General features: G+C 42.0%; 1 long non-coding RNA gene across 2 annotated transcripts in view; it reads right to left on the reverse strand.

Moving 5' to 3' along the window:
- The window catches only part of LOC108444682, a 46,546-nt gene that overhangs the window by 5,886 nt on the left and 14,677 nt on the right, over nt 1-25,983 (reverse strand). For both annotated transcript variants that reach the window (XR_001859312.1, XR_001859313.1), the window contains exon 3: nt 2,952-3,042. This is a non-coding gene — a long non-coding RNA (uncharacterized LOC108444682). The remainder of the gene's footprint in view (nt 1-2,951; nt 3,043-25,983) is intronic.

The following is a 25,983-nucleotide window of genomic DNA, read 5'->3' on the forward strand; positions in this document are numbered from 1 at the left end:
AGCCTTAATTGAGCTCAGCCTATGGTTGCTATAACTTGTTTTATGACTACTTTCCGTTTCCATCCTGGCTTGAGGATCTCAGAGCTGGCAGTAAGCAAAAGGTAAGGGTGAAAGTCCTTGAAAGACTGAAATGGCTTCTTGTCAGTCCACACTAGATTGCCCTTCAGAGTTAGATTTCATGAGGAAAGAAGGCTGAGGCCTCCAAAGTATTAATCTAAGCCATTGCCATGTTTAGGGAAGATGAATCTCTGCAAATGGTTCTGCTGGGGACTGAGAAACCAGATGCAGGTCCCACAGTGGAGCATAGATGCTCTCTGCTGTTTGCTGCCACAGCAGTTCACAGGGATGGCCCTTCGTGGCCTGACCTCCAGGAAGACATTAACAAGATAGAAAAGCACTGTACCAAGAGCTACTAGACAGAGCCCAAAGTTCCAGCAGCCAGAAAGAGGAGGTTGCTCATCTTTGCATTGCAGTGAATCTCTCTGCAGAGACTCGCATTACAAGAAAAGCTCTGAAAAAAGAGTAAGTCTCAGTGGCTTCAAATGCCAGGCTTCCATGGAGCTCCTTAAAGTGCTTTCAAAGCAAGCTGTCTTAGGCTATTTCATCAGTGCCCATCAGCCCAGAGGAAGCTTCTGGAGAAGGATTTCTGCCCAAATTGCTGCCTTTGTTAGACACCTGGCTGCAAAAGTTTTGTAAGAATGTCCTTGGAAGGCCCTTCTGGAGACAAAGGGGTTTAAAATTTCCGAGAAGAATGTAGATATTTGTAAATGAAAAAATTACCAAAGACTTCAGATAGCTCATGTGACTAGACCCTATAAATACACTTTCTATCAAGCCCATTATGGCAACAGTCCATCACATATTTGCCTTCATGGATTTCTGAGGCTGTTCTGGATCTTTGTGGGAACCCATCTGATGTTTGGATCCCTTCTTAGAGACTGCAGTGACTTGTTTTGTCAAGTGTTTAGTCGTTCACAGACTTCTGACTGTTACTAATGGCCAAACAGCAGGGAGACAAGACCAGAACAGTGAGGAGGGTGCACAGGAAAGGTCTTTCACCCCATGTTCCTGAGGTTGTCTTAATTAAGGCATAAAGGGCAAGCAGGGTTTTTTCCTTTTATGCACTGAAAACAACTGCTTGTGTGTGTCAAAAACATTTCATTCCCTTCGTGGCCTTCTCTGTGTATTGATTTATTCAATTAGTAGTGCATGGCATGTTTTTCTTTTTAACAAAACGGTGTGGGACTTTTGACATTTAAAGGATTGGACAATGCACAGGAAACTCACAAGCTGTTAGAAACAGTCTTTGGTACAGAGATTCCTGGGTCTCTTTTCACCCAATACTTACAGCTTCTACAAGGCAGAAAGTACTTCACCTTTCCTATCTTTGCAAAGTATTTATGCCAATAGAGACATACTTGTTACCTGTAATTGTTGAGACCCTTATAATGCCACTGGCTGCAAGAAAAATAGTGAATTATATAAAGAAAGAAACCAAAACCAAACAACTTCAGTTGTTTTGTTTCTGAAGTGTTGACATCAAATACCAGACATCAAATGGAGTGAAAGTAACTCCCTAATGTCTTGTTTTTTTGAAAAGGTATAATGATCTCTCCCTCTCTGACAGACAGTTTGTTTTTGGTCACATTCAAAGCTCTGTTTCCTTTGTTCTTGGTAATGGGAGGATGTGCCCCTGAAATGTGTCTGTATGGAGCAAGGCTGGAGTTTGAACTGAATGTTTTAAGATGGATAATCAAACATTTGTGCTGCTGTGTTCTTTCCACTCTGCCAGATGTGAGCCAGAGACAGTGCTTGATCAGAGCACAGAGACTGAGGTCTGGCCTCCTTGCTGATTTACTGATGGCACAGACACATTGACTCTACTGTACTATCACTTCGTGCTTCTCTTTTGTCTTGCAGTGTTGGACTGCAATTGGCCAGTTCTTCAGCCAGATTCTAGAGGAGCTTTCTGGGCTCTTGTGTTTCATTTTCACTGCTCAGAGCTTGAGGTTGTATAGGATTAATATGGCTTCTAACTGGAACGGGCAAAACATTTAAAGAAGCTATAAAAATGTTGGTAACTCATTTTCCCTGTTTACTATGTTTTCCTGCTGTATAGGTTGCTCGGTTGGGAACTCATGTTAGTGGAGGAATGGAACCTGGATATTTCTGCTCGGAAGTGGAGGGGTCTCTGTCAGATTAAAGCAAACCTGAAAGGAGCTCTTGGCAATGTATGAGGGTTGGGATATTGCTGGCTGTAGGAAACTGTGCTGACACTTGTCAGCTTGGCATAACTCAGTAAGGCTGGCCATGTGCAGTTAAAAGTCTATGTAACTGGCTAAAGAAATTTTGCCTCAAGGTTAAAATGCCAAACTCCAGTAGAATTTAAATATATCTTCATTGGCGTCTTAGAAAATCCCATCATCAGTGACCTGCTGGGTAGCTTTCTCTTATTGTACATTGTTTTACCTGCCCTTTTGCTTTAATTTTTTGAAATTAACTGGGCTGATGCTCATCAGGAGTTAAATGTCCCATTTCTTGACACAGACAAGTGATTTAAACATTTTCTCTGAAAGAGGTGAGGGGGAAATTCCATTTTAAAATTTCATAAAAACAAAAATACGTGTGTTAGGGGGATTTAGCTAGGCCAATTTGAGTCCTGTAAGTCTCATAAGATGCTTACTTATTTCAGGTTGGTGTGTATGTAGATTTTAGTAAACTCTGACTGCTTAGTCAGTATCTGAGGCTGTAAAGATTGTTTAGGTTAGGTGAAAAAAGTGCTGGAGGGACTAAACACTTTCCTGATATAATCGGATTCACCCAGTGATGTAGGCAAGCCTTTCTTTCAGTTTGTCTGCCCCCAAAAGTCCCTTTCTTTTGAAATATGTACTCACTTGTACATAGAGCATGAGTAAACAGTCAGTCTAGTCTGACAGTCATGATATCCTTACCTTTCTCTAAAAGGGAAGCTTCATTGTTCCCTCATTCTACCCAAATGGAAGAAGTCTACCAAACCAGTCCCCTGGAAAGTGGTGTGAGCACCTGCAAATCAGAACAAGGTAGCAGTGAGACAGAGGATCTCAAATATAGCCCTGTTTGGACTTTGGCAAGTAGAAAATGAATTTATTTCTAAGGCAGTTTCTTTAGGCAGCATACATTTTTTCTCTTCACACTCAAAATACTCTGCCTCATCCATTTTTTTCTGTACCCTTGCTTTTTGTCACAGTGTGCTGAGTAACATGGTCCCCAGAAGAACATGGGACAGACTTCTATTGTCATACCAGCTGTGAAGGACCCTAGAGATTAAATTATACAGTTAGAGCTGTTGCTGACAGCTCATTGATTTTTGACAGCTTTGCTCAGGAGAGGAATAAATTTATTGAGATGTATTAAACTCTCCATCCCTACCTTGGAAAGGGGGTCCTCTTATGGCTGCAGAAAGTGCTGAAAAGAGGGTGTACAGTGTCTGAGAGAGATACTTGCCCCAGCTGCCCATCTGATAGTAGCAGAGTTGCCTGGCTGGGTTTCCCTTGTTCTGCTCAAGGGAGTTCCCTTGTGAAGCTGAGTGCCAGCGACCACCAGTTTGAAGAAGGGCTGAAATCCTCTACCTGCTCCTGCTAGGGTGCTCATAGCAGGACCCTGGTCTGCATGCAGGATTAAGGTGGCTTTGGGCAGCTGACAAGGGGTGTATCCTAAACAGCTGTAACTATTTGAGAGTCTCTGGGTCTGTCTGAGGTATGACATGAGGATACAGCCCACACATCTGAGGGCATTTCTAGCCTGGTGAATATTCCAAACATGGTAATTTCATATGGAAGCCTGTGAACCTCCTCATCAGAGCAAGTTCTGCTCTAAAAACAAAACTGTCCCGTCTTTAACTGGCAGATCTGATAGAACACAATGACCCTGGTGCTCTTGGGAAGCTTCACTCAATCATAGTTGCTCAAGGCAACTATTCATTCACTCTGCAGCATAATTGCCCTATTTCAAGGCTAGAGCCACCTTCCCTTGGGACAGGTTTCACCTTTGCTCAGCTGAGCATGTGTAGGAGTGATCCACAGGAGCACATGGAAAGCAGTTTAAAGCAGCAAATTCCCTGCTGCTTTCAGAAGCTGTTAAATCAGGCATCTCTGGAGTGAAGAGAGGGTACAATGCAATAAATTGTCCCATTTTGAATAGTTTTTTCTGTTGTGAGCTGACATGACTATTTTCCTCCAATGCTAAATTCTTCCAATATAAATTTTTCAACAAGGATTTTCTTTTTTCTTAACAGCAGTGGAAGGAAAAAAAAAACCAAGATAAAGGTGGGAATTTTGATGAATATGCTATGTATTTGTAGTCTGGCATTTCCTCTAACTCAATAAATATATAATAATAAAAACAAGATGTTTGGATACAGACGACTGATATTTTTACCACTTGTTTGGCACTGATTGATGGAAAGGCTATGTCTGATTGTTCTGTCTTGAATGACAGAAATAGGTCATGAGACTGAGTGCAGTTAATAAATGATAAAGGATACTGGTCCAGATTCTGCATGTCTCTTACACAGCAAGAATTTTAATTCAGGCAGTAAACATCTCCCTCTGATTTGCCTTTGCAGTGGGCTGTGCTGATGTGTGACCTACAGAATGAGGCAGCTCATGCTATAGAAATGAAGGCCTTTGTTCTGGTGTCTCCAGTAATGTCCGGTGGAAGTGGTCCTTAGACACTGCTATGGTGCACTTCCAAGTGATTAAAAGTTTCTTCATTAGTTGAGGGCTTCAGCATCTGTCCAAACCATGGTTTGGTTGACATTCTGCTTGCCCTTAATCCTTCACGATGTCAAGTTAACCAGGCCTGGCTAAACACCTTCAGTTAAAACACTTGGCTTCCTCAGCCTTGTTTTGCTACTTACCACACATACAGTGAAGCCACAGAGATGATTTTATGCATGACCTGGTGGGTTTGATTGGTTTGATTTTCTGGAGACCTTGAAATACTTTCAACAGCATGATTTAGCTCTTTCTGATATGCATAACTGTTTCTGTTGTGTTTAGGAGAAATACTCCAAATAATTTGAGAACAGCCGTTCATGGAAGACCAGTTTTGGACTGGTTTTTATTGTTCATTTGTGATCAATGGATAAACACAATCTGTAAGTTGAGTACACCCTGTGCTACTTCTAGAAGTCTGTAGAAATAATCTGCTGGACTTCTTGTTTGACCTATTTTACATAGAATTCCGGGGCAGTGTAACAGATATTAAACCAATAAAGATATGTGCAAATAGAATAGCATAAATTTCTCCCAACTCTAATGAAAAAGAGAATACTCTTTCAGATTTTTATGTTTTGCTAGCTGATAGCACTTATTACAGAGGTCTCTCTGCTCTAAAATTGGACAGAGATATTTTCTTTCAATTGAGTAATGCTTGAAGTTTCCATTTGTTAAACAGTTCATTAACAATTTCTTTTAACTAAATGGTTATTAAAATGTTATCTTCCTCTCCATCAGATCAATAGGACCTTCTCCAGAGGGTGTGCAGCCAGCTGTAACAAACAGTGTTCATATTTATACTGGGCCTGTGCTGTTCATGGCTCATTTATGGTTTGCTAGTGGTTAAATGTCCACAACAAAGATGTCAAATAAAATGTGACTTCTCTCTTGTGCCTGACCAGTCTGTCGGTGTCCTGTTATGATGACTCCACTGAACCCAAGTATGGCTTGACTAACTTGTTCAGGGGCGTGTGCCTACAGTTTAAGAAAGTTGAATCCTCTATTATAATCTAGGAAGAGACCCCCCTCCTGGCTCTCCCTGCTTTTAGATGAATGTCATCTGCTGCTGGCAACTGCATTTAAACTGAATTTAAAGCAATACAGAGCCAAGCTCAAATCACCAATGAAAGTTGCTCGAGGGGATCATTCAGTATGCACCGGATATGATTCTTACCCAGTAGGATCCCTATGGGGGAAAAAACAGTTTCAGCCCACTAACTGATCCCAGAAGTCACAATGCAGTCCTCCCTGGCTTCTCCCCATCCTTAATTCACCATGGTACTATTTCTTTCCATTCAGGTGGAGCCTGAGTGACTCCAGTCATACATACCTTTGTTACTGATTGCTGTAAAAGTCTCTTGCTTTGCTCTTAAAAATATAGTCATTGAAATATAGAGCACATGCTCAGTGAAGGGTGGTCGTAACTTGGAGGCAGGTAACTCTGAGATGGAGGTGTGCGAGAACCAAGTTCATCTGAGGAGAGCTATTTTGCCACAGTTGCTGGGTCAGCAGCAAGACATCGCCCGTCTCCTTTGGTTGACAGCTGCTGTGTGAATTTATCAGCTACGTGGTACCATCGACTTCCCACCCCTGCAAGGATTACAGCAGAGCCTGGCTGCCATGTCTCCACCTGCTCCCACCTTCATTTCATCCCTCTTAGTCTGTACACAAGGTTGCAGGCTGTGTTGTGTGGGAATCATTGTGAAATACATTTTGTACATGCCAACTGCATTCCATCTTATAATTTCTGTACTAACTTCTGCTGGAATGTTGAATAATATAACTTCCCAGTTTTCTCTAATATTACTCACAATCATCATCCCACACAGGGATAATTGTACTAATTAGCACTTTTTAGTATAAAGAAAATATTACTTGAGAACTAAGAATTGTTATAATAAATTTCCTGGAACATTAAGTAATTTGTTTCTCACAGAGTTGTTTTTCTCTGTACCCCTGGTTTCAATCACTATATACTCAAGTCCATCAGCATCTTGCAACATAGCAGAGGGATTAGCTTGAAAACTCCTAACTACCTGTTAGTGGAAAGACAGGGAAAAAATTAAAGCCCTTCAGTAGCTTATCATTCATCATTGTTTTGATTTTAGATGCCACACTAGAACTCCAAGATTTTTTCAATGCTGGAGGGAGTACTATGAACCAGGCCCACGTCACCTGTTTACAGGAAGCCAATGTTACTACAAGGAGGAGAAACTTGATCTCTCAAGTCCTTGACTGGGCTAATAACTGGGACCCTGCACCCATTTGTGTCAGCAAACAGCTTTGCTTCTTGTTTTCTGTCTTATGGATAAGAGATTCACAAAGCAGAAGTAATTGCCCTGAAACACTTGAGACATCAGTGGCAGAGCTGGCACCAGCTGCAAGCCACAGAGAGCTTTTGATGCAAGATGTTGCCTTGGTGTTTTTAAACACGTTCAATTAAAACTGTCTGAGCTGTGTACACCTTTCTCTTTTGTCTCAATTATGTGCAGCTTTCCTCTGTTACCTGCTACATGAATTGCCAGCCTGGCCTCTCCCAGAAGCTGCTCTATCTGGAGGATGAAGCTTTTAAAACAAAACAGAACAACCCACCATCACCACACCATCTACAACAAACCCAACGCCCCAAACCTAAAAACAAAACAAGCCAAAACCCCAAACTGTAAATTCATGTCTGCAATGCCCTTGGAAGCAATACTGCAATGATAGCTGCCCACTTGCCTTCAAGATTACAAACCAAGCAGTTTTTTTGAGAAGCCCAAGTGTGTTTTTATGTGTCCTCATTCCTCACTGTACCCAAACCTCAGGCTGAAGTTGCACCTTTGAGATCACTATCTCAGAAGTTGTCTTAACTTTCAAGAAATTGCACCAGGAGCATCAAAATATATGAAGACTGCTTTCCAGCATGGCTGTTGACTCTTTTTTTGTCTCTCTTCCATCCATAAGACTGGGGCAGGGAGAGAAAGGGCTGAGTTTTCTGATGTCTAACAGAAAAACATTTTGCAGGAAGAGACATTAATTTGGGGGGCCCTTTTCTATCCAATTACTTGTACTGAAACTCTTCTGAGGAAGTTCATGTCTCCGAAGCCTCCCTTGGTTCATGAAACTGGTTTGAAAATGACCAGTTAATTAAAAAAAATAGGATGGGTGGAATGGGCAGGCACTCTCAAAGGGATTTCCAAATTGTAATGAGCATGTCAGAGGGCATATAGATCTGTGAATTTATATGAAACTGTACTGCCTGCAGTAAGATTTGCTGCAGAGATTACTTTCAGAAATAGGAAATTTTCTTCTGCAGATATATAGATATTGGGCTGTGCACTGAGCGTGGAGATACTGGGGTTTACTGTAGCTGCCTTTGCTTGATGTTTGGGTTGCTGCAATGCATCTTCTGCAGAGGTGTTAGAATAAATTAAACTGAATTCCTCAGGGGTTGTGCTTGCTGGGATGACATGAAAGTCAACCCTGGCTGTTGTCCCAGGAGACATATGGGGAGAAGATTTGTCTGTATGATTTTACTGGTTTACTTTGAATTAAGCACTCAAACTCAGTTCACTTTGCTAAAAGCAGAATGTGTTGCAGCACTGCTATAACTTCAGAGTTAAAAAACAGGCAAGCTCTCAATACTGATTAATTGAGAGGTCCCTTCTCTGCCAGAGGGGTCCTAACTGGACTGTTGGACTGACTTTCTACCCTTGTAGTAACGCACCAGACAGTCTGGAGTTTGCTTTTGAAATCAGTGTTGCTTGAAATGGTGGAAGGCTAGGAGGTGGAACTGACCTAGTGGAAATGTGTTACTCACATTACTCACATGATTACTCCCTTTCCTTAAAGATAGGACTTTGTCATGCTCAATTCATGTTAATTCAACCGGACACTGTGTACATGACAAGAGCACTGGCTTTGGTGCTATTTATAGACTGCTCCCAATGTTTGGTGGATGTAATGAAAGTGAGGGCCAGCATCTTCCAAAAATTTGGCCCTGATAGTGTTTTAAGAGGTGCTTGTGCTTCAACACCAGGTGTCATTGTAAGAATTTAATGAATCCCTATATATTTACTTTACAGCTGACACCCAAGATGGAACCGTCTGTGCACATAATCAACTCATGGGTTTTGAAGAGTTAAAAAAAAAAGAAGTCAATGTTTGGTTCTTGGGGTTCTTGTATAGGGGAAGAGAGGGACTTCTCACTTGTCTTCGGAGAACAGTTTCTCCAAATTCTCAGTGTTTTTCCATTCCCTGCTCACCCAGCTGGGGAATGAGTTAAGCTTGTGTTAACTAGTTATCATTTTCAAAAATATTTTTCTCCTTGTCTGTGTTATTTTAATGAGGAGAATTTCAATTGTTTCATCATTGCTTTGTACTGATACAACTGTTAATCAGGTGTTAACCAGGGGAACTAGCTCGTCACTTTCCTCACATATCTTTATCTTGCAGGATAAGCAGCCACATTGGTGTTCTCTGATTGCTCCAAATTTTCTGTCGAAGACTTCTCCTCCAGCCAATTTTTTTTGTTTTTACCTATGTGACTGGTTGTTTTCTTTATTAAATCTTGTGTTTAATGGGAGTTCTTTTATTAGCAGCACTGAAAATTGGGCTGCTTTACCCTAGGGTTAGGGACAGAATTCATTAAAAATAAAAAATTTTTTTAAAAATCATGCAAGCAGAAGAAAAGCAACATGTTCACACTCAAAGAGCAGAGACAGTTGGCTAACTGGTTTTGCTTGGCACATGGAGTTCTTCTGCCTGCCACCAGTCTGTACTCTGCCTAGAAATAACATTCTCACTCATGTTGCACCCTGATTTGGCTGTGTGGCTCTATTTTGTAAAGAAACTGCTGGAATATCTGACACCACTCTTGAGCCTGGGACATAACACCTCCCGTGTGAATTGGCTCTTATTCCCAACTCTTGCTGGGCCTGATCTTTGCTGCCAGGCTACATGCTTGTATTGCAACTTGCCACTAACATCTGGTAATAAATATAGAACTTTCTGCTTATTGCCCTTCATATCTAATTATATTCTGAAGTGTTTTTCTTCAGTGCACCTCATAATGTTATGCTTTAAAAGATGAGGAGGACAAGTTTCAACAATTGCCTGACTGAAAAGTAAAAGGTGATACTCTCAGTGAACAGTCCTGTCTGTTATGTTGTTCCTATTACACTTCCTGCTGTGTACCCAGTGGATAATAAGGAGCACTTCTCGATGGCCAAAGATGAAACTTTTATGATCACACCCTAGAGATTTGATACTTTTCAGTTTCCCATAAAGAATGATACGGTTTTTGTGTGCTAAGCACATGTAGCTTCTGGTGCTTTCAGAATAGAGGATTTAATGAGGTATCTCAGCAGCTGAATGTGTCCAGCCAGAGAAAGCAGGACACACTGCAGCAGTGGGTTTTGCTGGAGTTGGGCATAACACATGGAGAGCAATGGTGCTTCAGATAAAGAGTGGAAACTTGGATGAAAAAGCTACCAAACATCCTGCAAGCCTAGCAAGAAATGAGGTGAGTCTACACCTGTAACCACTGCAACATGGATGGATTTTCCAGGAAGGTCAGCTGCAATAATTAAAGAAATCAATGTGACCTTGACAAGCACATGGCCTGGTCAGACAACATTGATTCACTAATGACATGCTGTTGCATAATCCTCTCCTATTTGGGTCAGATGGTTTCTAGACATGATTGATTTCAATGTTTGCAAGGAAGTGCATAAGAAACAAAGAACATAAATTATTCTGTGAAAGTTGGTTCTTGAAAGTAAAAATGTTTTGGACAGCAGAGGAGAATTCTGTAGCAGGCTGGCAGACTTGTGTATCCTTTTTTTTTCATCATATTTTGAATATTTAATGCAAACTTCTCACAGAGTCACAGAAATGTTTGGGTTAGAAAGGACCTTAAAGCATTCTCTTCTGCAGGCTGAACAGTCACAGCTCTATGTCTTCACAGGGGAGGTGCTCCAGCCCTCTGATCATTTTTGTGGCCCTTCTCTGGACTTGCTCCAACATGTCTGTGCTGAGTGCTCCAGAGCTGGACACAGCACTCCAGGAAGGGTCTCAGAGACCAGAAATAAAGGGGCAGAATCACCTTCCTCTTGTGCTCTTCAAGGATGACAAAAGATCCACTCTTCCTTCCCACCACACATCCACAAAGATATTGTCACAGACTTGTGGCACTAAATACCCGACTTATTTGTATGGCAAAGTACCAGAGAACACAGAAGACCTTAAGGTCTTTGCTAAATTTCTGTATCCATGCAAAAACCAGGAATTGAAAGTTCTCAAAGAACTTCCGAATGAGAACAACATCTTCCTTAGTGGGGTTTCTTTCTGGCAAGGAGCTGAGGAAAGAGTAGAAAATGTAAGAGCTGAAGATCTTAAACCTCACAGACTTCCTTTTTGTTTAGTTCAGCAATCTCTAAGAAGTTTCTACCTGGATTATTTCAAACATTGTGTAGGGCTTGACCTGACTTAGCAGTTCTTCTCCTGCTTTATTGCCTTGTACAGCTTGAGGAACATCAACTCGATCCATTTTCTAGGGTATATTTTTCATCCTATAACTGCCTGTCAATTTGTTGGTTTTGGATTGTATTTTCAAGGAAACTCCTAATTCAGACTTGTGCAGCCATTCATCAGGTAAAGGACATGGATGAAGAATCTATATAGAAAATAGCTTAATGTCTTCTAGCTGGCTCCTTCCTTTCAGGCACCACATGAAGGCTCCAGATCTCATTCAGATATGGTCTGCAGCACTGGATTGCTCAGATTTGTCCCAGGATATAGTGAGAATTTTGGGATACTGGAATGCAGCTAGTAAGGGAATATAAAATGGAAGTATGTTTATAATTTAGTGTTTTGAGTTTAGCCAGAAGTTCAAAAGTCATCCCATGCATTCAGTGCAGAATCAGTCTGTATCTGTAAAAAGAAGAGCCATTGGTTTCTCAGTTCAAGTCCCAGCCGGGGCATTCTTTAACTTTATGAAACTCCTCAAATCAAATAGGAATAGAAACATTACATCTTGGCTTAAAAAATTAATTCAAAATGGTTTTCTATTTGTAAAATATTTAAACATTTGCCTGCAGTCTCAGGAATACAAGCAAAATTGTGCCACTGCATGAAAATCTTATGAACTACCACAGAAATGGAAGTCTAGATGCAACTGCAGTTTGGTAGATGACTTGTGTACATAACTGTAAATTATTCTCCAGAAGAATTACTTATTGAGAGATGCTTTCTTTTATGACAATTCCATAATGGATCCATAGGAAAGAATTACATATCTCTATACAAGCATACATATAATATTGTCATATGGAATGTTCTACAGCAGATATTTGAACCTGCCAAAAGCAGACCTGGGCTCTGCTTTCACTGAACCTCTCTGTGCCCTTCTATCCTCCTGAGTGTCTTTTCATCCCTCCTACTATCTCTGCTCCTTTGACCAGGACTGTAGTTTGCTACAGACTGTGCTTTTGCAATGCATAGAACTTAGTGTCTCTGTGCTGCCAGCCAGTGAAGACAGTTTGTGTTCAGGAAATTATTCTCTAAGTACTGCCTGCTTGAACCCCTTTGCAAAGTTCCTTTTTTACTTTACATGGTTTTTCCAGCTTCTTGCTACCTAAATATGAACACAAGGGAGCACCAGAGGGTTTTTGTTTTCTTTTGTTTGTTTTTTACAAACAGAAAAAAGAAATCAGTGAGTGGGTTAGTTCAGGCATGATCTGGATGGGATCTGTGGCTGAGGTGGACAGCTACAGACTATTCTTCATTATTCTTCGTGGCCAGTCCTCTTCAGAGGACCAGGGCCGTGTTACTTCCCCACCCAATGGCCGCATCACCCCCCGAGGGAGATCTCCAGCTGTCACCACCTCCCATGTTGGCCCCATGTGGTTTAGCAGTGGCCCAGGGTGCACTCAGGGGGTTGGAGGCTGCTGTGCTGTTGTGCTGCTGCCTGTGCACAGCTGCAGACAGGGAGCCCTTCCCACTGAGGTGTGTGCTCGCCTTTGCAGCCAAGAGCAGAGGCTGCTGTGGAGCTCTGCAGGGCACAGAGCTGGGTGCATTAACATATTTATGTTGTTCTGCAGCCCAAAGAAGCGAAACTATGGTGTGTTAAAGCTACTTATCTGTTGCTCATGACTACTGCACTACTTCTGTGTAATCAGCCAGAAAACTATCTTAGGAAGCCCTATTTTGCTTCTTTTGATGTCAAGAAGAAAAATCCCATTCACAGCAGTGGTACAGAAACAGGAAGGAGCAGATGCTGGAAAAAAAATCACTTGAAAATTATCTTGAGGGAGAGAATGCGTAGAAAGGACTATAGAATAAGTTTACCACATTTGATTAGGTATGAGACACAAAAAGATCAGAAAATGAAGAAGCCTTTTAAAAGGGGTTCTTGTAGGGCTGTAAACATTAAAGACTGATTTCTAAGGGCTAGGGGTGACATTAAGTAGAAATTTGAAATGTAATGAGTCTGGGTCCTCTAGCAGGTGCTGCTGGGAATCTGGTGACTCTTCAGTAATGCTTGTCCATATGAAGGTACCACAGGGGTAGATGTCATCTTCCCCCAACACGTGCAGGATTCCTGTGTGTGAAGTGGCCAGCAAGCTCTGCTAAGCATTATGGCAGGGTATTTGAACCTTCATCTGCTGCTGCCTTGGACAGAAGGTTTTGGGTGAGGCAGCACAGTGCACAGCTCCTGGGAGTGAGCATGCACGTTTCCTATCTGTCTCAGAGCAAACTTAAAGGCTTGAGTTGGATGCTCTGGTTTGGCTGGGATGGTGCAAGGCTGGGAATCCGCTGTGTCCCTCTCCTGCCATGCAATCTCTCATGCAGTCTGCAGGCTGCCACCCCCAGCCAACTCCCCCCAGCTTTATTGTTCAGCATGATGCCATATGACCTGGAATATCCCTTTGGCCAGCTGGGGTCAGCTGCCTAGGTTGTGCCCCCTCCCATCTTCTTGTGCACCCCCAGCCTTCTTGCTGGCCAGGCAAAGAATCTGTAAAGTCCTTGACTTAGTGTAAGTGCTGCTCAGCAACAGCTAAACATCAGGGTGTTACCAACATTATTCTCATCCTAAATCCAAAACACAGCACCGTACCAGGTAATAGGAAGAAAATTAACTCTATCCCAGCTGAAACCAGGATAAGCAGTGCCAAAGGCACTGATAAGTGCAGAATAAAGTGACTGCTCTTAGCCAGTTTAGAGCAGCTTGCACAGCATGCTGGGTTCACAGTTACACTCTGGTCTGCTGCAAGCTTGAGAGAGGCATTAACTTTGCAGATCTCTTTTTACTGTGTGGGTGTTGTGCCCTTTCCTTGCCTGCCTGCTCCTGGGAGTAAGGGGCAGCTCAACTGCATTTCTTCCCCTGTCTGTATTGACTTACTGTTAACATTTCTCAAAGCTTTTTAAATACAAGTGAAAAACTCCTGGCCCCTTTGGGAACACATCTGATTTTTCAGGTTTTATCTTTATCATTGATCCCTTTCCAGTTACTTCAGCCAAAGGTGAGGAAGTGATGTGTGAAAGATGGAGCATCTCTTTTTGTAACTAGGCTGTATATAAGGGTCAGCTGTTAAGCTGAGATTCTTACAGAAGCCCCAGAAATAGGTACTTTATGCTTTTGTGCAGCCAAGACAATTACACCAGGGAGAACACTCTACAATGCACTGAATTCTCATTTTTGCTCTTAGACTTTTTTCTATTCCCTTCTTGCTCCCCAGAGGATAAACTGGACAAAGACTACATCAGGGATGTATCCTGTGAGGTCAAACCCATTGCAGACATTTAGTGTGGCCTCTGCAGGAAGAATTGCTCAACTCCTGTTGCAAGAAAGTGTCGATAAATGATTCCTGTATAGAGTTTACTCTTAAAAGCATTTGAAATTGGTTCTGAGCTGACTTGAAGTAGAGCATAGAACAGGAGAATTACTGACCAGTAGTTTCATCTGATAAGGGTCTTCAGGTCATGATGACATACCAAATGGGCCTACATTTAAGTGGTGAACACTAAGAGAACAGAGAAAGCTTCCTATCCTTAGTTGTCAGTAATGCTCTAGCATTGCTTGTAGTTACCCTGTTTCTCTATTAGTTGTAAATAAACCAGTATTTTGGTGGACCAATTGGTGGGAGAAAATGCGTCTTTCATGGTGCAGGACAAAGAGGAAATGAGTTTTTCCAGGAGTTTGCAGGAAATATTTCCAGGACATTATAATGCCATCTGGCATAATGCAGTTCCTAGTTCAGAGAAAGGAGGCACAAGTAAATGTGCAAGAATGTTATGGTTTGGTGATAAGTTCCAGGTTTGTTTCTTTGGTTAGCCACGTGCCACACTGGACAATTTTTTGCTTAAAACCATCATTTCAAACTTAGAAAACACACCTGCCAGACTTCTGAGCATTAGAGAGAGGAGGATGTATATAGGTGATCTGCCATGCTGCTGAGGCCAACATTCATTAGCAAATCTATCCTTTGGGGGAAGAATGTAAATATGCTGGTTTTCTGGCTGTTTGGCACCATGAGTTCAGCTTCTCTCTCGCATACAACAGCAGACAGGGGCTTCAGCCTTCAAGGACTCGAGGCAAAATCATGCACTTGGGATAATGTGATGTCACCTGTTTGGAAGGACTTTTTTCCCACCTACCCAGCAAAGTCCAGCTTAGACTGAACAGTCTGATTCTTCAGAGCTTTCCTATTGCTCTTTAGGCAGTAGTTATTACTGTGGATGCTATATGATCATCTGCCTTGTAAAACATTGTCTGATCTGGGTATGAGGGTTTAGTCAGAAAGATATGTGGGAATTTTAGGCAAACTGTGAAACTGGATCTGTGGTTCTGGTCCATTGTCTTGAACAACAAAGCTGGATGACAGGATTTCTGGCCCTTTTCCCCCTGACAAAAAGGACATTTTAAATTAGGATAATTTACTTTTCCAGTTTCCAGGAGAACCCCACAAATAGCCTTATTAGCAAGCCTGAGAAGAAACTGAACCTCCTCATGAACTGGAAGAGGCAGAATTGGTGGGAGAAAGAGAGGAACATTTTAAGCTGGCATCAGTGCCGAAGATGTGGTGCTACATCCTGTATCTCCACAGTCTGTGGAGAGACATAGATGCTTCAAGAGATGCTTTAATTCAGAGCTTTCAGTAGATGTCAGCCCAAATGAGTCTCTGACTCATTCCTGGTTTTCAGTCTGTGCCTGGTTCTCTAGGTGCCCTTTAGCTTGACTGTGCTTGAAGATGTAATTTGATTGCCAGGGCCACCTCCAATCCCTCCTTTCTCCTTTGTGTGTGTGTGGAGTTCTTCCACCCTGATTTGTTCCTCCCACCCAGCCTTTGTATAGAGCAACCTCCAACACAAAGAGCCCAAAAAAGGATTGTGCAGTTGTGAGGTGCTTGTCATCATTACACCTCGTCACAGCAGGGAGGTGACTCAGCTGCCACCCTACATGGTTGGGATGTGTCACCAGGAGAATATGGCATTTTCAAATGCAGCAAAGTTTGGAAGTGGAGTAGAGGAGAGAGGAGGAGTTGGGCTATGAAAGGACATTGGGGAACATCAAAGTTTCCAATAATCTGAAGCTTGTAGTTTAAGAAGTACGCAATTTAGAGAAGTATAATATTGTCACCTGAGCACATTGTGATCTGTTCTATTCTTTTACAGTAAAGGGAAGACTGGTCTAGTGCTTAGAAGTTTTGCATATGACCTGAGTAATTTAAATTCAATGCCCTGTTCTGCAGCAAATTTCTGCAATTTCTTTTACCCCAGCTGTAAAATAAGGTTGAAAATAGTGCTCCACTCATGAGACCATGGGGAGATTTCAGTCACAGTCTTTATACATTGTTGTCATGGAGTAGATCTATTTGATGGACCCCCATGGTGCACCAGTTTGTGCAGCATTGGGAGCTCTTTCGATGGGTAAAACCATGAAAGTGCAAAACTTTATTTTAGCTGTTATGGAGGACAAAATGGATTCACTACTTTTGGTGGCATAGCTTAGACTAAAAATAAATCTACTGGTTTTAAGTGATACGTAGACAAATGGGTGTCAAGGCTGTCATGGAAATTAACATATGGAGGCAGCTTTTCCTGAAAGGACAGGGTACTTGCATTCTTCACATACTAGAAATGGTGAAATAGGAGTTGTTGAAACCCAAGAAGTTAGTCTGGGTTTTTGGGAAGAGACACTTTATAAGCATGGGAGTTTTTCACTTCCATGGATAAACATCATATTTATTCTTTGCAGCAATGGACGGCTTCATGAACAGCTAAAGAAGGAACAACTGGGGTATAAACTGGGGCTCAATCCACCACAGACTTCCTTTGCTATGGTGTTGAAGTTACTTAGGTACAGAGAGCCTTGTTTTATTTGTAAATTGGGAAAAATATCCTTATCCTGCCTCACAGTGGTCCTTGGTCCTAATGCTGATTTATCAGTTTTTTTAATAGACCATTTATGTGCCATCCTGATGTCTGCAACTCTAGAGCCTCACTTGGATATAGCCTAAAACAAAGTTCCCTGTTGCTTCAGAGATACTATGGGACCATTTGGAGGTGTTGGACATGAAGTCCTGGCCAGAGTCCAAATTTAGTGTAGTTCCAGCCTGTTTACCAGAGAATCTCCTTGGCGTGTTCAGGAGGACATGCTCTTGTCTGTTGTGCGTGCCTGCTGTGGGCTGTTAAAACAGCTGACACGTCTCACCCCAGAGGAGCTGCATGCTATAATTGGTAAATCTCTGTTTACAGTAAACCAGTGCATGGCATTTAAGTGTTTCGAGATTCCTCTGGGGAGAAGAAAACTTACATAACAGGATGAAAGAGCATTCTGTTTAGATGGGAAGAGCCTAGATATGTTCTTTCTTTGGCAGAGCTGTAATTCCATATCTAGTGCTTAATGAACAGGTGACAAGGATAAATGTTGGAAGAATATTGTTGCTGAACAAAATGTTTCAAGCCAGCAGATGGAAACATGGATTCATTTAGTCTTTAGGAGTTCAGAAACATGAAAGAAAATTTGTGGAATGAATCTTCTGTGTCAAGAAGTCCAGGTCTGTGCTGTCAAAGACATTAACTGTTTTACTAACTGATTAAACTCGCTTTAAAACAAGCTAGGAATCACTGCTACCAAAAAGTTGTTCGATAGTCCAACACTTGTGATTAGAAACCATTGTATAGTCCCCGGCTAAAATGTCAGTGCATGTTAATTCCTTAGGGATACTTACTGAAGGTTTATATGGAGAATGATCACATACGTTTTCGCTTTTGTTTTTATAATCAAGGTTCCACTTTGTGGGATGGTTTTTTTTCTTCCTGATCATACTGTTAGCCCTATTTCATACACTTATGATCTTAGTAGCTCTTTGTGACTATAGGTGACAGAACTGTCTGCTTTATCCCAGAAGAGTTCTTGTAATGGTCTAACAGCTCTCTCTTACTGGAAAGAAGGCACCTCATGTATTACAAAGCTGTTTTTTTTTTCCCCATTCCTGCATTTTGTTGGTGTCATCTGCTGAACAACTAATACAACGTGCTCTGTCTTTTCTTTTGATTAGATCCTGCCTTAAAGCCACAATTCTTATTAGTCTTTAACGGCATGTTTTGACTGTGATCCTTCAGTGCATTCACTATGATTCCTTCATTCTTGCCTTTGGCCAATTTCTGTCACTTTTTAAGTTTAATTTTTTAAGTGGAAAGGCAGAGTAAGACTGCTCCTTATGGGAATTTACTAGTAAATTCCCAAGGCAATGAGAGTTTTATTTTTCAGTGAGAAAAGAAAGCAGTTTCGGTTGTAGAGAAAAAAAAAAGGCAGAAACTGTTATTCTGGTAATTGTTGAGGAAGATTGACGTTGCAGTGCAATGATATGTAGCCCCACTACGCCTTGTAGCATCAAAAAACTTCTTAAGGTATGCATGTGTTGTCAAATTGCCTCAACACCAAACTTGAGTTTCTAGTTATGTATGACATAGTAAGAAAGATGTGTCTGGGGGAGGAACCTGGGTGCTTTTGAGTTAATATAGATCCAAGTCCACACAGCATTCTGACTGTCAGACTTCAGTGGCTGCTAGACCAAGTTCTCTGAAGGAAAACTTTTTGCCGAGTGGTTATTTATACTTCAAATTTGCCTGTGAAATTTTTAGTTGCTTCTAAAAAGCATAAACACAATGCAGCTTTTCATAAAAGCTTTTTAAGTAAGTTCTCATTATCTTATGAAAAATACGTTCTTTTAAACCTTCTGACAGGGTTGGGAGGAGTGAGCAACTTGCATACTTTTCCAAGTCTTTGCATAAATAAGAGCAGACAGGAAGAAGTGGGGGAAAAAATGGACATGCTCAGAAAAACTCGTAAAATAACTGCCATTATTAAACATGCATATTTTAGTTTTGAATCTTCTTGATGGGAAAATCAAACTGCCTGCCAATTGTTACAAATTTGAAGCGAAAATATGCATTTTATTTAAAATTTTGAAAATACTTTTCCCCCAAATTAGCTCTAATTTTAACCACAATTTCATATAAAAAGGTGAAAATGTGGCAATCTAGCTTCTGCAAGTAACAACACAGTGTGAGTTAGCAGGAAGCATGAAGTGCAGGAAGCCCTGAGCAGCAGCTACCAGAGCCTGCTTGAGAAGATGAAAAGCCATGCTAGAGCCTGAAATCTGAGTAGTCTCCCAGATGGGGCAAGGAAAATGGTGCGTGTAGAGTCTCCTGCCTTCTGTTGCTATCCCAGCTCCGTCTGGCTGTGGTTTTGTGGCAGCTGTGATGGAGAGATTCTTGTGGCATGGGAATCTTTGGAGCTGGAGGAGCCTGGCTGGCACAGAGGAAATTGTGTGCATTTACCCTTGACTTGATCCACAGCCAGTTTTAAGCTGTATGACAAGCAATTGTCAGCAAATCTAAGAGCAATGTTCATTAAAACAATTAATAATTACATAAATTATTAATTTTCCTCCTTTGGACTTCTCAGCAGACTATAATGCTGGTCCTTAACCCCAGAAGAAGGAGGGAAATTACATAAATCCTGGTCCTAGAGTCTCTGCTTTCTTTGTGGATCTACCACCTCTCCAGCCTTTGGTGATGGCTGACAGCAAGCCACAGAGGTGTGTGCTTATAGCAGATGCCTGCTAACATCTGGGAAGGGAAGGCAGCTGCAGGCTTGGCGTTACCATTTTGTATCAGAGCTGTAGACTGTAATTCTCTGCCTTTGAACATGTGAGTGGGCTTACTTGGTTCTTGTTATATTCCCTTTCCCTCCTTACTAGGGAGGTTATAACATCCTCCTAAGATGCAGTTTCTGAAAAGGCTATTACAGAAATAGTCCTTGTGGTGGAAAGCCAGCCCAGCATCCCCATCCTGCTGCTGCTGCTAGAATCTGCCTCCCCTGCTACCAGAAGCACTGGGAGATGCTGACTTAGACCTGACATGGAGATGCAAAGCTCCTCACATACCCTGCCTTTACAGAGCGTGCTCCTCAGTGTGCCTGGTTGCTCTGATTGTACTCCAGGGATCACTGTCAAAGGGGTCATCCTGAGGAGTGTGATCCTCCCACCACAATCTTGACAGTGTTGAAGTCGGGTCAGAAATCAGTGTGTAAGAGCTGAGCATTTAAGACTGGAGTTTTTTGTTTGGATAGCTGGGAAATCATCTCCCTTTCTGGTCTGAGGAAAGAGTTAAACTCTTGTTCTGTGTGGTCTGGTATGAGACATATAGGCTAGTGGAAAGGAGTGTTGCTGACCCTGACCTTGGTGTTGGGGAATGCTATGGGGCAGTGACATCACACATGGGGCAACCAGGGGATCAGCCCCAGCCAGCATGGGGTTGGGAAATGCAGGTCCTGCTTGACCAACCTGTTCTCCTGTTACAAGGTGACCTGCCTAGCGAATGATGGAAAGGCTGTGGATGTGTCTGCCTGCACTTTAGTAAAGCATTTGGCACTATCTCCCACAGCATTCTCCTGGAGAAACTGTCTGCAGATGGATGGGATGGGAATACTGGGTAAAACACTGGCTGTGTGGCTGGGCCCAGGGGGTGATGGTGAGTGCTGCTGCACCCAGTGGGCTGCCAGGCACCACTGGTGCCCTCCAGAGCTCAGTACTGGGGCCAGTCCCATTTAATATCCTTTTCAATGATCTGGTTGACGGGATTGAGTGCACTCTTACGAGTTTACAGACAACACAAGGTTGCTGGGGAGTAGGAAGGCAGAGGGATCTGGACATGCTGGATTGAAATGCCAGTTGTATCAGGTTCAGTAAGGTGAACTGCCAGGTCCTGCACTTCAGTCACAACAACCCTGCATGATTCTGTGAAGACTGTGATGTATAATGCTTATTCTTAACTTGATGTGCTGGTTCATGTACTATGCTAATATGGAGCTCTTTAAGCATAGATACAGGAGACAGGCTGTCAGGTAGTTTGCACTGTGTCTGATACCTGCTGCTCCTTCTGTGCAAAATATAAAATCTGCATTTGCTCTCCAGCTCTTTTAAGACAGTGCTGGTTTGATGGCTACAAATTATTCATTTCTCTTCCTACTCTTTGTACGGTCTGCTTAGTATGAAAACAGTTTTTGGCAGTGACAGTCTCTGCATCACATCCAATATCACAGAGTCCCAGGTGTGATGTGATCTTTGAGTGCATTTTCAGTACCTCGGCAAGGAGTTCTTGCCAGAGTACTAAACCAAATCCTGTTGATGTGGATGCTTTTGTATTACAACGAAGTTCTCCCTCTTCTTCTCTCTCAACTTGGTTTCCTATTTCCCAAACCCAGTGCTGACATCAGGTACATGTATCTCGTCACATGGACAATGGCTCCTTCTCTAAGCTGAACTATTCCTGTCTCAAAAGAATGGAGAATTTTGTGACTTACCCTAGGGCACTGCGGTGTAGCTGGCAGCGATGAAAAAAGCTACAGCAGGGAATGAAGGAAGGTCTTTTCTAGATGATTTTAAGTTCAGGATGTACTCACAATTGAGCTTTTGTTTGCTGTTGTTCTTTTTAAATAACTAAAAATTCAGGGAGTGCATTGGGGGAAGCCACTTCGGTATGTTGGGTGCTCATCTGTCCCGGAGGATGTGGTGTGAACAGGGTGGACAGTTTCCTTCTCTGTGCAGAACAGAGCAAGGATTGTCTGAGTATGAGAAAGGCAAAGCAGTGATCCTTCAGACCACGGCCTTGTTACTCTGTGCTTTTATGTTTGAAATCAGGAGATTCTTTAGCTCAGCAATTTGTACTATGCTGTAAGACAAAATGAATGAAAAGTGCAGTCTAGGGAAAAGACTGAGGCTTTCTTGAGTTTGCACTGAGGTTGCCCCCTTGATATCTTTGGGTTTTGTGTTTTTTTTTTTTTTCTGAGGTTTGCCATTTCTGTCAAAATATGTAGGGAGGTTTGTTTTAGAACTTGGAAGAGACCGGGATTTGAAGGAATACATACCATCACTCTTAATGTATATATACATTATGTATAGTACAAAGCTGAATTTTTCACCTTTTAGCAGCATGTATGGTTTGATTCTTACCACTGTGACACTATTCTTCCACTTCAGAATGATGCAGAGCTTTGGTGGAGTAGGGAATGGGTTTTTCTTTGATGTTGCTGATACCAGCCTTTTCTTGGGGGTGAAATAGTGAGTAGAAGTCCTTGGTAGTAGCTCAATCTCATTTGTCAGATTCCAAACTCCAGTGATGTCAATGAAAGGAGACATGGAACTAGGTAATACCCCCAAATTATCTTGTGTATGTGCCTGTATTCATCAGTCCAGTGAGCAATCTCTCTCCCTCACACCTGAGGGTTATACTGCACTGCTGCTGTGGTGAGGTCCCACCATCTCCACAAGCTGTCCACCTCTGCAGCATCTCTCCTCAGGTTTGTGTTCCTGAGGTGTGCTCCTGGCTGGTAGCTCTGCCTCAGGCCCTTCTTGTACTCAGTTCAAATGAGACAAGAAAGGACAGTGGAATTATTCCAGCCTCTTCCTCACTCTGCAGGGTTTTTTTAAAGATGTACTGTTTTACTTTTTTCTTCTAGAGGACTCCATGCACATTTTTCCTGTTTGCAGGCGTTTGGATTTGCTAAGCCAGTTCCCTTGCTGGTGGGTACACCTTTTCCTGTTTGAAACACAAGCTGCAGGATACATATTCTGTTTCATCACCTTTGTAAACCTCATTTCAGGAAGATGAGCTGTGGAGCTGGTGCTGGATGAGGAGTAAATGTGATGAATGGCATTTCCTACCCTCATGTTCAGGCAAACATTCAGGTTTGTTTCATTTGCATGGAAGTAGAAGGGTATGAACAACAACTTGAGTGCTGCTTTCTCTTCATTATTCACCTACTTAAGTCTCTATTTTGCTGTGTTTGCCTTTCCTGTAATCACATATGTTCTTCTTACCTCCACACACTTTGGATGTGCCTTGATAGATTCAGCTCCTAGTGTAAATTTTGAGTAACTGCCTTGAGTTTAGCGGAGCTGTTACTTAGCTACAGCTCTCTCACAGGCCATGGAGTTAGGGCAATATAAGCCAGAAATTAATCAGGAACCATGTTATGGTAGCTCTTGACCTCCCAGGGACAGATGCTGGACCCATTGCCTTTCCTGTGTTATTGGCTTAAAGTTGCTCTATTTTACCCCCCAGACTACCGAGATCAGAGCCTGACTCTGCTGCCTCTTGCCCAGGGCTGTTCCAATGCCACAGGAGAGTAAAAGGAGGAAAGAGAGGCACACCCTGGAAGAACACTGCAAGTCTTCCTCGCATTAAACTTTGAGTTTTTACCCATCTTTCTTATGTGACTTTTAAATCTGCCACAGCCAGTCACATTAAAGGTGAGGCCATGCCCTGCATATTACACACGTGAGTTCTGAAGTGAGAGATCTTTCTGGGGAGCTTCCAGCAACAGCACAGAGCAACTAGAGGCGAATGAATGGATGAATGTTTTATTGTTGGGCTGTGTAATGCTGTTACTGTGGCACGGGACAGGAGTATTAGATGTTGTGCTGGTCACTAATTCATGTGTGAAGCCTCAAGCATTGATCAGTGTGGATTAAATGCATGCTGGAGATGTTTTCTGTGCTGTGCCACTTCAAATTCTCTCTCATGATTCAACACATTCAGAGCAAATAATTTTCTGTTTCCCATTTGCCAGTGAATGCATGCCATTTAGTTTGTAATTGGAACACAGTATGCTGCGTGTGTCTCTGCTAAATCATGAAAAGTGGTCCATTTTCTAAATTGCACAAGTATTTGTCACCTTTGTTTTAAAATGAGAGCCATAAATTTTATGGGGCATGTGAATCTATATATTCGTTTTCCCACACAGGTGAGTAAGTCATACTGTGATCTGACACGGGCTTTATGGTCCTGCTCAGGTTATGTTCTGTACTAAATTTTGTCTGTTGCTTCTATATTTAGAATGGAGCTTTGAATTTTTTTTAAGGAAACAAAAATATGGAAAAAGGAGGCATATCAAAAGGGCTGTGCTTCTACATGTTTTCCATAAGCCAGGAGGTGCAATGAGCTGTGCCAGTTTGGCATGCTGGAGGTGCTTGACAGTCCATTGCGTATTAAATATGGTACATTTAAAAACTTTGATTTTACACAACTGCGGATCCATTTGATTAATATGTTTTCTAGGGAGTTTTTAAATACTTGTATTGGCTGAGCAAAGTCCACTAATGCTTAATGGGGCATGACAGTGGCCTCAGCCTAGCTGTGATGTGGAATGTCAGCTGACAGGGGAGACAGAAAGGGTTATGTTCCTAATCTTATGGGGGATGAAATGCAAATGAATTAATGGAACAGAATTCCTTCACATTTCTGGAAATACAGTATTTTTTTTCAGGTCAGCAAACATTATGAAAACCTTACCATCTCTGCCTCTGAAGAAACATGTGCCCTTCAAAAAGTGAGAATGAAACTTCTCTAATTTTTTCCTTTACTGATACTACAGTTTTTCTGTGAATATGTGGGATGTTCTTGGGTTTTTTTTGGTGGAGAGGCTGAGGGAGGGAAATGGGGGCAATTTGCAAACAACGTGACTTAACATGATAGGCGTTAATCAGATTTCCTGTGCCAAGCCAGCATTAGTCAATAAAAGCACTGCTGCTCTTTCTAAGAGAATAAACATCTTTGTGCTCTTCAGCTGTCTCTGTATTTTGGTGAGGGGGGGCAGAAAAAAGGCTCAAAGAAATGGTGTAAGATTCTTGTCTGCCTATTATTTGTAATATACATGGCATCTGTAGTGCAAAGAGGATGGCAAAGTGCAGTGTAGAGAAAAGTACTGATACAGAGTTGGAGTAGAGTTATCTGATATGCCTAAAAGAGCTTTTGGTGAAATTTTTTTTCACAGTTGCTCAAAGAAATTGAATTTAGGCCACTGCTAAGAACTGTTGAAAACTCCAGTTTGGGCTAAGATCCTTTTTCTGAGGTTAACTTAACAGGAGCTTTGTGAATTTGTGATGCAGGATTGAAACCAATGAGGAAACAGGAAATAAGAAGAAATCTGGAAATGCTCAGAGTAGTTAATGGGTGCAGTGTGGTTGGGAGAGTGACTGTAAAGGAATGAACCTCTCTTTTCAGTGCATTGGTCTGAGGGGTGTGAAACTGAGGGGTGGGCTGGTTTTCAGGAACAAGGGGAACATTGGCTGGAAGAAGTACGAGGACTCCAGACAGATTGACCCTGGGCTTAATTAACTTTTGCTCTCAAGGACTGAGCACATGGGTAGTGGGATCTTATCCTCAAGTGGAATTGTTGGTCTATTTAAAACATGACTCTGTGCTTACTGCTCTGGGTTTCACTGGTCTTACCTCAATATTGTTATTTATCAGTAAGAAACAAACTTGACCGGAGGTATGGATACAATATGCACTCCATCACTGACCACCTTTAGATCAGGATTGTATCATATGAAAGCTAGGTTTACTTTACACTTTAATAAAATATTGTCAGCATCTTGCTCTGCCCACACCAGTACATTTTCTAACATTCAGAGACAATTTCTGTCCTGTTTTATCTCTTCTTGTCATCAATAGCCAGATTTTCACAAGGGAGAGTCACTCAGCAGGTCTTATTTCACACAGACCAGTTTCCTGTTCATTGCTTAGGGTGTCATAGGGTGATTGTAATTTGTGTCCGTACTATGGAGGCTTTACAGGGGATTTAAGCTGATTTGGCATAGACAGGACCAGACAAAACAATGATTTGGCTTCCATTTTTGCAATTACACAATACGAGAAGGATTTTCTG

Source organism: Corvus brachyrhynchos, unplaced genomic scaffold, assembly GCF_000691975.1.
Source record: "Corvus brachyrhynchos isolate BGI_N302 unplaced genomic scaffold, ASM69197v1 scaffold61, whole genome shotgun sequence".
Taxonomy (NCBI): domain Eukaryota; kingdom Metazoa; phylum Chordata; class Aves; order Passeriformes; family Corvidae; genus Corvus; species Corvus brachyrhynchos.